Source organism: Mustela putorius, unplaced genomic scaffold (assembly GCF_011764305.1).
Source record: "Mustela putorius furo isolate JIRA1106 unplaced genomic scaffold, ASM1176430v1.1 tig00000407_pilon_pilon_pilon, whole genome shotgun sequence".
In the NCBI taxonomy this organism is placed as follows: Eukaryota; Metazoa; Chordata; class Mammalia; order Carnivora; family Mustelidae; genus Mustela; species Mustela putorius.
The window spans coordinates 1,542,014-1,553,035 of NW_025421373.1; the positions used below are offsets into that span (position 1 = coordinate 1,542,014).

Here is an 11,022-nt window from a genome sequence, read left to right on the forward strand (position 1 = left end):
GGTAAAAGAGGGAAATATAAAGCTATATCTAAGGAGATGGGCATGAAAATATACGAGCCAACATTATTATCAGGAACAGGAGCAAAAATACTGAGAAGGACACATTCAATGACCAGGATTCAGTGTTCTATATAAGACTGAGTCTTAATCAGAACCTGAGATAACACTCTCTCTTATTTTAATCATTTATTTTTTATTTATTTATTTATATAAACATATGTTTTTATCCCCAGGGGTACAGCTCTGTGAATCACCAGGTTTACACACTTCACAGCACTCACCATAGCACATACCCTCCCCAATGTCCATAATCCCACCCTCCTTCTCCCAACCCCCCTCCCCCCAGCAACCCTCAGTTTGTTTTGTGAGATTAAGAGTCACTTATGGTTTGTCTCCCTCCCAATCCCATTTTGTTTCATTTATTCTTCTCCTACCCCATTAACCCCCATGTTGCATCTCCACTTCCTCATATCAGGGAGATCATATGATAGTTGTCTTTCTCCACTTGACTTATTTCGCTAAGCATGATACCCTCTAGTTCCATCCACGTCATCACAAATGGCAAGATTTCATTTCTTTTGATGGCTGCATAATATTCCATTGTGTATATATACCACATCTTCTTTCAGATAACACTCTCTGAATGTGCTCCCACTACCATACTTAAAAGCACTGAGGAAATATATCAGAGGAATACATCTGGAAGGTGCAAGAGGCAGATTCTGTCTTGGTAATAGCACAAATGAAAAACCTAAACAGGGAGCTGTTAATAGAAGACTCCTTTAGGAAAATTAACTCACAACTAAAACATAAGACATGGTATAATAATTTTGAAGTCTCTGGACTTTAAGTGAGAAGGTAATGAGTGAAACAATTAACTTTAATCTCGGGCCAGAGTATATTAACTAACCCTACAAAATAAAGGCCTAGAATAAAGAAGTTATGATCAAATCCTAGCATAGTGTTTGTGTGTGTGTGTGTGTGTGTGTATCAGCATCTAATGTCGTACACAACAAAATTTGAGACCTAAAAAAAGTAAAAAAAAAAAAAAAAAAAAGGCAGTCTTTTTTTTTTAAAGATTTTATTTATTTATTTGACAGAGAGAAATCACAAGTAGATGGAGAGGCAGGCAGAGAGAGAGGAAGGGAAGCAGGCTCCCTGCTGAGTAGAGAGCCCGATGCGGGACTCGATCCCATGATCCTGAGATCATGACCTGAGCCGAAGGCAGCGGCTTAACCCACTGAGCCACCCAGGTGCCCCAAAAAAAGGCAGTCTGTAGAGAAAAAGAAATTACTAAAATCAGACTCACATATGACAGATGTTGGGGCTATCACATAGGAAAAAAGAAAACAAAAGAAATAAAAAATTAATTAGAAAAGGTAAGGATTATGCAAGATCAGGTAGACTTGCTTAATGACTTCCAGCAGAGAGCTGGAAAGTTAACAAAAATTAGTAAGGAATGCAAGGAATTTAAAAATAAGATACCAAGTAAAAGTATATTGGTTCATGAGTAGACTCAGTATAGTCAATGAACTAAAAAATTGGCTTAAATGTGAATATATGTCTGTAGGAATTATACAAACTCAAACACTATGAAGAAAAGAGTGAATAAAAGAGAACAGGATCTAAGAGTTGTGGAATAATAAGTAATGATCTTGCATACATGTAAGTAGAATTACAGAAGACTATAAAGAAATAGAAAAAATGAGAGAATAAATAACTAAAAAATATGCAACAAGAATTTTCCAAACTTAATGACACACAGTTGCAGATACGAACCTTATGCAAAAAGAAGGATGAATTTTTTTTTTAATCCCTAAACTTTGGCATATTAGGTTCAAATTAAAGAACTCAAAGATAAGCAATTGCATATACCTAAAGAAAAAGATGTATTATATACAGAGGTTAGGAATTACAACATATTTCTGATAAAAATATTGTAAATAGGGAGACAATGGAATACCCTTTAAAGAGCTGACAGTTAAGGAGAAAGCTAAAATTTTATACCTAGGAAGATACCTTTCTATAGAGTAAAATAATAAAAAATTTTCTCAAATGAAGTGAGGAGTCATTGCCTGTGTAACTATTCAAGAAGAAATGTTAACAGAAGTTTGCTAAGCAGAAGGAAGGGATAAATAAATAAGATCATTGGAAATATAATACACAATGGTAATTTTTTTTAAAAAGTAGCTTGAATCACATCTAAATATTACTATTTAAAGGATAACTTTTAATAATGCATTGCATTTTATAACATGTTTTTAAAAATGTATTACAATAATAGAAGTAACTTTTTTTTCATACTCTTAAAGATTTTTTTTTAATTTTTTATAAACATATAAGGTATTATTAGCCTCAGGGGTACAGGTCTGTGAATCGCCAGGTTTACACATTCACAGCACTCACCATTGCACATACCCTCCCCAATGTCCATAACCTCACCATCCTCTCCATACTCCCCTCCCCCCTGGCCACCCTCAGTTTGTTTTGTGGCTTTAAGAGTCTCTTATGGTTTGTCTTTCTCCCATCTTGTTTCATTTATTCTAGAAGTATTATTTTTTAAAATAACTCTTTGCATTGTTAAGACTTTTGATCAAAGAGGAAACACCGTATATGTATTTTCAATTGATTTGTATTTAATGAGTATAGTTGTATTTGGCCCTGTGAGTCTATGAGTTTATTAAAAAACATTGGTGGTCGCCTGGGTGGCTCAGTGGGTTAAGCCGCTGCCTTCGGCTCAAATCATGATCTCAGGGTCCTGGGATCGAGTCCTGCATCGGGCTCTCTGCTCAGCAGGGAGCCTGCTTCCTCCTCTCTCTCTCTCTCTCTCTGCCTGCCTCTCTGCTTACTTGTGATCTCTGTCAAATAAATAAATAAAAAACCTTTAAAAAAAAAAAAAACATTGGTAATTTTCCTAGAAGTTTCTTAGAAAGCTCCTAAGGTCTTAGGGTGAACATTCCTTGATTTCCTATTTTCCTTGGGAAGGTTTATTCCCTAAATTATAGTACCAACTAAAATGCTGAATGTTGATTGCTACAGCCTCTGTTTTGTGACTCTGTGCCTGGAGTCATAGAAAGCTCAGTTTGGCAACTATGTTTCTCCACTTCTTTTCTTGTCACCTGCCCCAGAGCACTGAGATTAAGCTCAGCTGTATTGGGGTCATTTCCTAATTCCTTGTGAACCAGGAATTCAAATGCAGGTTGGGACGTTTCCATTTTCTGTCATTTGTCTGTTTGGGGTGTTTTGGGCCTTCACTGAAACAATGGATTACAAGATACTACTATTCTTTTCTAGGAACACAGGGTAGGGACACTTGGATATCCTTACATGATGACTCATTTAGTCTTATTTTTGGGGCTTTGGAGTTTAAGGTGAGAATCATGCTGATATCATTCCTCTAATTCAAGAATAATTCATGGGTCTGAAGAATGTTCTACACTTAACAAACTGAGGGTTGTCAGTGGGGATGTGGTGAGGGGATACGCTAAGTAGGCAATGGGCGTTAAGGAGGGCACTTGTGATGAGAACTGGGTGTCACCTTCGCGAGGTTAGGATCCTGGTGCTCAGAGCCAAAATGACAGGGAGACTGCCTACTCATGATCAGTAGATGTCTTTATTTCTTACAATCACTTCTTTTATACCTTCCACAAGATTGGATTACAAACAGGATAGAAATTTACGTGCAGGGCATGGGCTATATGTGAGATGTGATTTACATGCAGGCAGTCAAGTGAGACAAGTGTACCACGATTATCTCTTAAGCTTTAAATGACAGCATCTCTTAGCTTTAAATGACAAGAGCAAGTTAAGTATTCCCCACACTTATCAGATCCATCTAAAGGAGGACGTGAAGACACTCCAGGGATCCTCCCATGTTTATTCCAGGCATCAGCCTAAAAAGACTCTTGCCCTCCATCTCCTGGAGTTTGCTCACAGGATTCGACATGACCTCAGTCACATTGGTGAGGATCTGGTTGTGTTCCAATAATTCCCCTTTTCTGCTTTTTAATTGCAACATCTTAAGTGCCAATTCCAAGCTAGATGCCTGTTATTTGTTCACTCGTTGTTTGAGGAGACAGTACCTGCTGATGTACAGGTCAGAAGAACAACCATAGCCAAAAACAAGTTATCAGGGGTCTATGGGCTTTGGGTAGATCGTAAAACTGCTTCTCTTTTAGCTGATAGGTCCTTAATCTGACCCCATCTGGATGGATCAGCCCTACACTGATATGGTCTCTTCTTAGGAAGGGACAGCACATGAATCTTGTGAGTGACCTTCTGTGACTCTTGTATTTCTGGATCTTTTTTGGAGATTTGGGGTGCAGTGATTATCAGCAGGGCCATTGGTTTTCAGGGGCCTGATGAGCCGAAGAGGAAACCATAGTGTTCCACAGGGTCCATCACCAGAATCTGAGAATATAAGAGCAGACCTTCTGCCTTTCTGTAATAGGAAGCCAGGGAGCCATTCATTAAAAGATTTGAACCAAATAGCAATAGATGCTTTTAGGGACTCTTGTGATTGAGAAGTGTTTTTCTACTGCTGTCTGAATGTCGCCTTGGGGTAAATTTTTAAAAATCAAAGAGTAAATAAAGAGAGTGCTAAAACACCCTTGGGGGTTCCCCCTTTTTTTTTTAAAGATTTTATTTATTTATTTGACAGAGAGAGGGAGAGAGATCACAAGTAGACAGAGAGGCAGGCAGAGAGAGGAGGAAGCAGACTCACTGCTGAGCAGAGAGCCCGATGTGGGGCTCGATCCCAGGACCCTGAGATCATGACCTGAGCTGAAGGCAGAGGCTTAACCCACTGAGCCACCCAGGCGCCCCCCTTTTTTGTTTTTTAATAATTGCAGTTTTAGTGTATGGATGAGCTCGTTCAACTGTGCCTTGTCTTTTTGGGATATAAGGTATACTGTAATATGATGAATCTGCCAATCAGAACAAAAGGCAGTAAATTTGTGGCTTGTGTAAGCCAATGCATTATCAGTTTTTATGGTAGTAGGGACCCCCCATAGCAATAAAACATTGCCACAGAGTAGAGCGGATGGCAGTAAAGGACTCAGAGGATTAAGGAACTGCCCAAATAAATTTTAAAAATGTATCAATAACAACATGTAAATAAGGTTGACAAGAAAGAGATTGAAATGAGTTACATCCATTTACCATAGTTCTTTAGTTTGCTAGCCACAAGGATTGGCTCCTGAAGGGTGTGGGCGACCCTGCAAAGGTACACAAATTGGACAGGATTGAACAATGTTATGTGCCTTTTGAAGTGGAATGCAGTAATGGTTGTGCAGTCGATTAGCATTAGTATGTAAAACCGAGTGTTCATCTGCTGGTGATATGAAAATAGGACATGTCAGGATATCTGTTTGATGGTTACCTTCTACCATGGGTCCTGGGAGAGAAGAATGGGCCCTTATATGGGTGACATAGGATGGGAACGTGATTGTGCAAGGGACTGTAGTTTCATGAGAAGGTGTAACATGGTTTTTGGTGTTGTAGATATCTGAGCTATTTCAGTGGTGGGAAAGAGACCAACAACATAAGCAGAATCAGAAACAATGTTAAGTGCATAAATACGAATTAACAGAGCAGTAAGAATGAATATTTCTGTTTATTGTGCTGATGCATACTGTCTTTGAATTAAGAGGCTTAAGCCAGGTCCATGTATGCCTCCTTTTCCAGTCGAGGAGCCGTCAATATAATACACAGGAGCACCTGGAATTGGACTAGTTTTATAGATATTAAAAATTACAATAATGTCTTTTTTAGGAAATCTCATAATTTACCTGCAGGGTAATGGTTTCCAATGGTTCCAAAATATCCTGCGGTAGTGATGATCATTCAAGGGAAATAGGGAAGAAAAATGTTTTATAGAAATTGGAAGAATGATAACTTGAGGGTCGTATCCCAATATTTGAAGACATCTGGTTTGGCCAAGGATAATGAGATCTGCAAGGTTGTCAACATATACAGTTAAAACCTCAGGAGCTCAGTATTTCAAGTAGATCCATTCTAAAGGAGAGTCTTGTTGAGCTATCACCCCTGTAGGTGAATGGGGAGTAGGGAATTGAAATAATAGTAAAGGTAATATAGGATCATATGGACACAAGAACACTTCATGAAGACATTCTGCAAGGAACTCAAGTTCCTGTTCAGCCTTTGGTGTTAAACTTCGAGGCCTATCAAAGTTAGGGTCTCCTTCAAGAGTGGCAAATAGATTTGTAAGTTGCTGTGTAGGAATACCCAACATTGGTCCAATTAATATCTCCTAACAATTTCTGAAAATCATTTAGAATATTTAAAATATCTTGACAAATGGAAAAACTTCTGAGGACGAAAAGTAGTATAATATGACCTAATAGGAGAAAGGTGGAATAAATTGTACCATTTCAGAAGCTATTATAAGACTGGCCTATTGTAGGTATTTTTGTGTATTTGAAAACAACTGATGTATGACCTATGGGGTTGGGGCTGCTAGTAAGATATCATCTATGTTAATGGATAATACAACATATGGGATATAATTGTCAGAGTGGGCTCAAGATTCTTTCCCACAAAATACTGGCACATCGTAGGAGAGTTAGTCATGCCTTGAGAACTTTCCATTGAAATCTTTGTAAAGGTTCTTGTTGATTTAATGTTGGAATTGAAAATCCAAAATTCTCTTTGTCTGAGGGGTGGATAGGAATAGTGTAAAAGCAGTCTTGTAAATCCAAAACTACTAAAGACCATTTAGTAGGTATACAAAAGGGATCAGGAAGTCTTGGTTATAATGCACCCACAGTTACCATTGCAGCATTAATATTACGGAGATCTAGTAATAATCTCCATTTGCCTGACCTTTTATTTACAACAAAAACTGGAGAATTCCAAGGAGAAAAAGAAGGCTCAAAATGTCCCTTTTCCAATTGTTCTTGAATTAAACCTTTTAGAGCCTTCAGCTTTTCTAATGTGAGGGCCCATTGAGAGGTCCAAATAGGCTCCTTACTTTTCCAGATTATTGGAATTAGTGAAGGGGCCTTATCAACCCCAATGGCCCTTATATAAAACCCAGCCCAGTGCGAGTATTATTAGGGTTAAGATCTATAGGTTCAGGCACTCCTTGTAAGTTTTTACCTAAACCTTTCCCAGGAATATACCCCATGTTTTTCATCATGTTTTTTGTTAGGATGTAAGTATGTGAATTTCAGCATCCCATTATAATAAATCTTGTCCCCAGAGATCAACGGGTATGGGGGCAATGTAAAGTTGAATACGACCTTGTAATCCCTCTAGGCCCCTATAGGGCAGAGGTTGACTGCTTTGTCTCAATTGTTAAGTAGTTACATAGCCAAGACCCTCAAGGGCATAATCAGCAGGCATTGTAGGCCACTGGCGTTTGCCAACACTGACAAGAAATGATAGAGAGATATTTGCTGCAGAATATAAAAGCCCTTCAAATATTCATCCCATAATAGAAAGCTTCATTTGGGGTTGACTTCCTTCAAACAGTTTCTTAGTAAAATGAATCTTTTTATTAGCACTACCGAATCCTCCATCCCTAAAATTTGAAGATTGAGTAGGCGTAATACAGGGAGTAACAAACGTTGGGCAACTCGTTTGCCTGCTGAATAGGTCCAAGGAATAGTGACAGAAACCATAATTTGAATCTCACCATAATAATTGGAGTCTATTAACTCCAGTATGCACTGTAATTTCTTTCATAGTTAAACTACTTCATCCAAGCAGACCAACCATTTGGAGGATATAGGTCCATACAGGTTTATTGACAATTTATAAGGACATTGAGATGGATGTATAAAACAAGCCTTAGGGAAAGGGATATCAAGAGCAGCATTCCCCTGAGTAGCAGGGACTACGTCCATTACTGAGAGTCGCTTTTGGGTACAAAATGAATAGGGAAGTTCCATGGCCCCACATTTATTGGGGCCTGGGGTTGCCCCCTTAGGGAGTTTCCATGATGAGAGTTCCCCAAAGGATTTCCATCTTTATTGGTTTTAGACTTACATTTCTTGACCCAGTGTTTGCCTCGTCGACAGCAGGGACAAACATTAGGGAGTTCAATCTTGGATTTATTCAGGCAGTTGGCAGGAGAGGGGGTGACTAGACAGGGAGGGAGACGGCATTATTTTTTTGTGTCCATTTTGCCTGCAATGTATTTGAACAGCCATGGTTTCTCACACTCTTACTCGGGCCTGATGTTTAAAGGATCCTATGTTATGACAAGCTTTTAAATAAACCATGACATTGCCAGATTCTCTAAGAGGTCATCGAATCAGGGCCTGGCAATCTTCATTAACATTATCATATGCCAGTTGTCTTAAGAGTATTTCCTGAATTTGCTCTCCTCTTACCTGCTTTTCCAATGATTCTTTTAACCTGCCAATAAAATCAACGTATGGCTCTTTAGGCCCTTGTTGTATTTTTGTATAACTGGCAGTGTAATCAGTACCCAAATAAATTTTTTGCCAGGCTTGTAAGGCCACATCATGTATGTGGGGAAGGACTGCAGGAGGGATGTTACGAGTTTGATGATTAGAAGTCATCCAAGCTCCTGTTCTATGAGCATGTCATAAGTAACAGCTGCTACATTCCCTCTCTGTCCTAAACTCCTGACCTTTTCATGTGCCTCCTCAGAAAGCCACATCTTCCATTTTTGAAATTCAGAAGAGATTAATACCATTTTAGCTATGAGTTGAAAATCATTGGGAATCCAGCAGATGTTATTGCTCCAACTGGATAAATATCCATAACAATAAGGAGAAGCTGGCCCGTACATGGAACATGCCTTTTTAAATTCTCTTACAGTCTCCATCGACATCCCATCCTAAGTACTTGGCCCATTAGCATGAAAAGTTACAGGGAAAACTAAGTGCAGCTCCTGGGGGCGAGACGGAGTAGAAACAGAATTGTGTTTTTTAGTTTTTGTTGGTCTTAATTGTAACATGCGTAAATTATCATCCAACCCAGTATCATTCCCCTCATCGCCAAAGAAGCCTGCTGTTATTTCCTCATCCTCATCCTCGGAGGGAATCGGAAGTGAGGTGGCCAAAGGAGAAACATGGTGTTTGTCCTTTTTGTCGAAAAATATTTTTTTTTACTTTCGGATTGAATTTGTCGGGTTGATTCATCATCTAACTCATATGTACGCAGAGAGGCAACTGTTTCAGCCTTAAGATCCACATCCTTAACATTCCCCTCTAATAATTAAAATTACTGTTTTTACCAATGTCCATGTAACCCAAAATTCCACAGGAATTTTTTCACCTTATCTATAAACCTTTTCCACATTATGGCATGCGCGCTCCCAATTTGTCTCTTCCAAGTTTCCTTCATCGGGAAGCCAAGGATTATATTGGCAAATAACATCCAGATAAGTTCTTAATTGACATCTGGATACTCGAGCACCTCCCTGAGATAAAAAGTTTTGTATTAATGCTAGAAAAGTCTGGGCGCGACTTTGATTCTGCCCCATCGTTCTCACTTACCTCCTTTAGTGAGGGTCTCCAGATGACTGCGTGACTGTTCTTGGATTTCAGGTCCCTGCTCAGGTGCCACCTGTCACCTTTTCGAGGTGGGGATCCTGGTGATCAGAGCAAAAATGATGAGGGGACTACCGACTGATACCAGTAGATGTCTTTATTTCTTACAATCACTTCTTCTATACCTTCCACAAAATCTGATTACAAACAGGATATAAATTTATGTGCAGGGCAAGGGCTACATGTGAGATGTGATTTATGTGCAGACAATCAAGAGAGACAAGTGAACCATGATTATCTCTTAGCTTTAAATGACAACATCTCTTGGCTTTAAATGACAAGAGCAAGTTCAGGATTCTCCATACTTACCAGATCTATCTAAAGGAGGACGTGAAAACACTCCAGGGATCCTCCCATGTTTATTCCAGGCCATGGCCCAGGAAAACTCTTCCCCTTCATCTCCTTGAGTTTTCCCAAAGGATTCAACAGGACCCCAGTCACGTAGGTGAGGATCTGAGTTGTGTTCCAACAACTGGGTATTGTATGGAAGTGATGAATCAACTAAATTCTACTAAAACTGATGTTACACTGGATGTTAACTAACTGGAATTTAAATAAAAACTTAAAAAAAAAGAACTAAAAAAAAAAAAGAATGCTTTCCACTTAATGAATTTTTTGAGTGCAAAACAAAACTCTACCTAGGATTCTATATCCTGTGAAAATATCAAAAATAAATAACGTTGACCACTTGGTAGAAAAACTAAAATAATCTTAAAAGATAGGAAAGGATGTAAGGCCATCAGAATGAGTATAGTCTCTTGGAAGAATGCGTGGCATTTCAACTCCAAGGTATTTAATTTGAAGAAATGAAAATTGTTGCTAAAGCCTCTGTATATAAGAATATTTATAGCAGGCATATTCCCAAATTAGGAAAACAGGCCCAATGTCCAACAACAGGAGAATACAATAAACCTTAAAAAGTCATGCACTAAATTACCATTCAGCAAACTAAATGGTGCATTAATTTTCTCAAATAAGAAAAACAAAAACAAAAAATAATTTAAAAAAATACTTCACAGACACACAAATGTTCATATCATTTATGATCTTATTTCTTTTTTTTTAAGATTTTATTTATTTATTTGACAGAGAGAGATCACAAGTAGGCAGAGAGGCAGGCACAGAGAGAGGGTGAAGCAGGCTCCCTGCTGAACAGAGAGCCCAATGAGGGGCTTGATCCCAGGACCCTGAGATCATGACCTGAGCGGAAGGCAGATGCTTAATCCACTGAGCCACCCAGGCTCCCCTATTATCTTATTTCTCTTTGCCTATGAAAAGTGTGTTCATTACATTCTTGTTCTGATATGGCCTGCTATTTTGAGTAAAGTTTTCTGTTTCAGCCCAGGAGAAAAAGAGCCAAAGAGAGGGGTGTGATGAGTTGCTGCTCTCGGACATAAACACAATGTTTTGATCTGGAGGAGCTGAGATAGGATTGGAAGAAGGGAAAGAACCCAAAGATGTTTAGGGACACTGTATC

General features: G+C 38.7%; 1 pseudogene; it reads left to right on the forward strand.

Moving 5' to 3' along the window:
- Positions 1–8,542, forward strand: part of LOC101675750 — a 56,906-nt pseudogene extending 48,364 nt beyond the window's left edge.
- Positions 8,543–11,022: the final 2,480 nt, after the last annotated feature.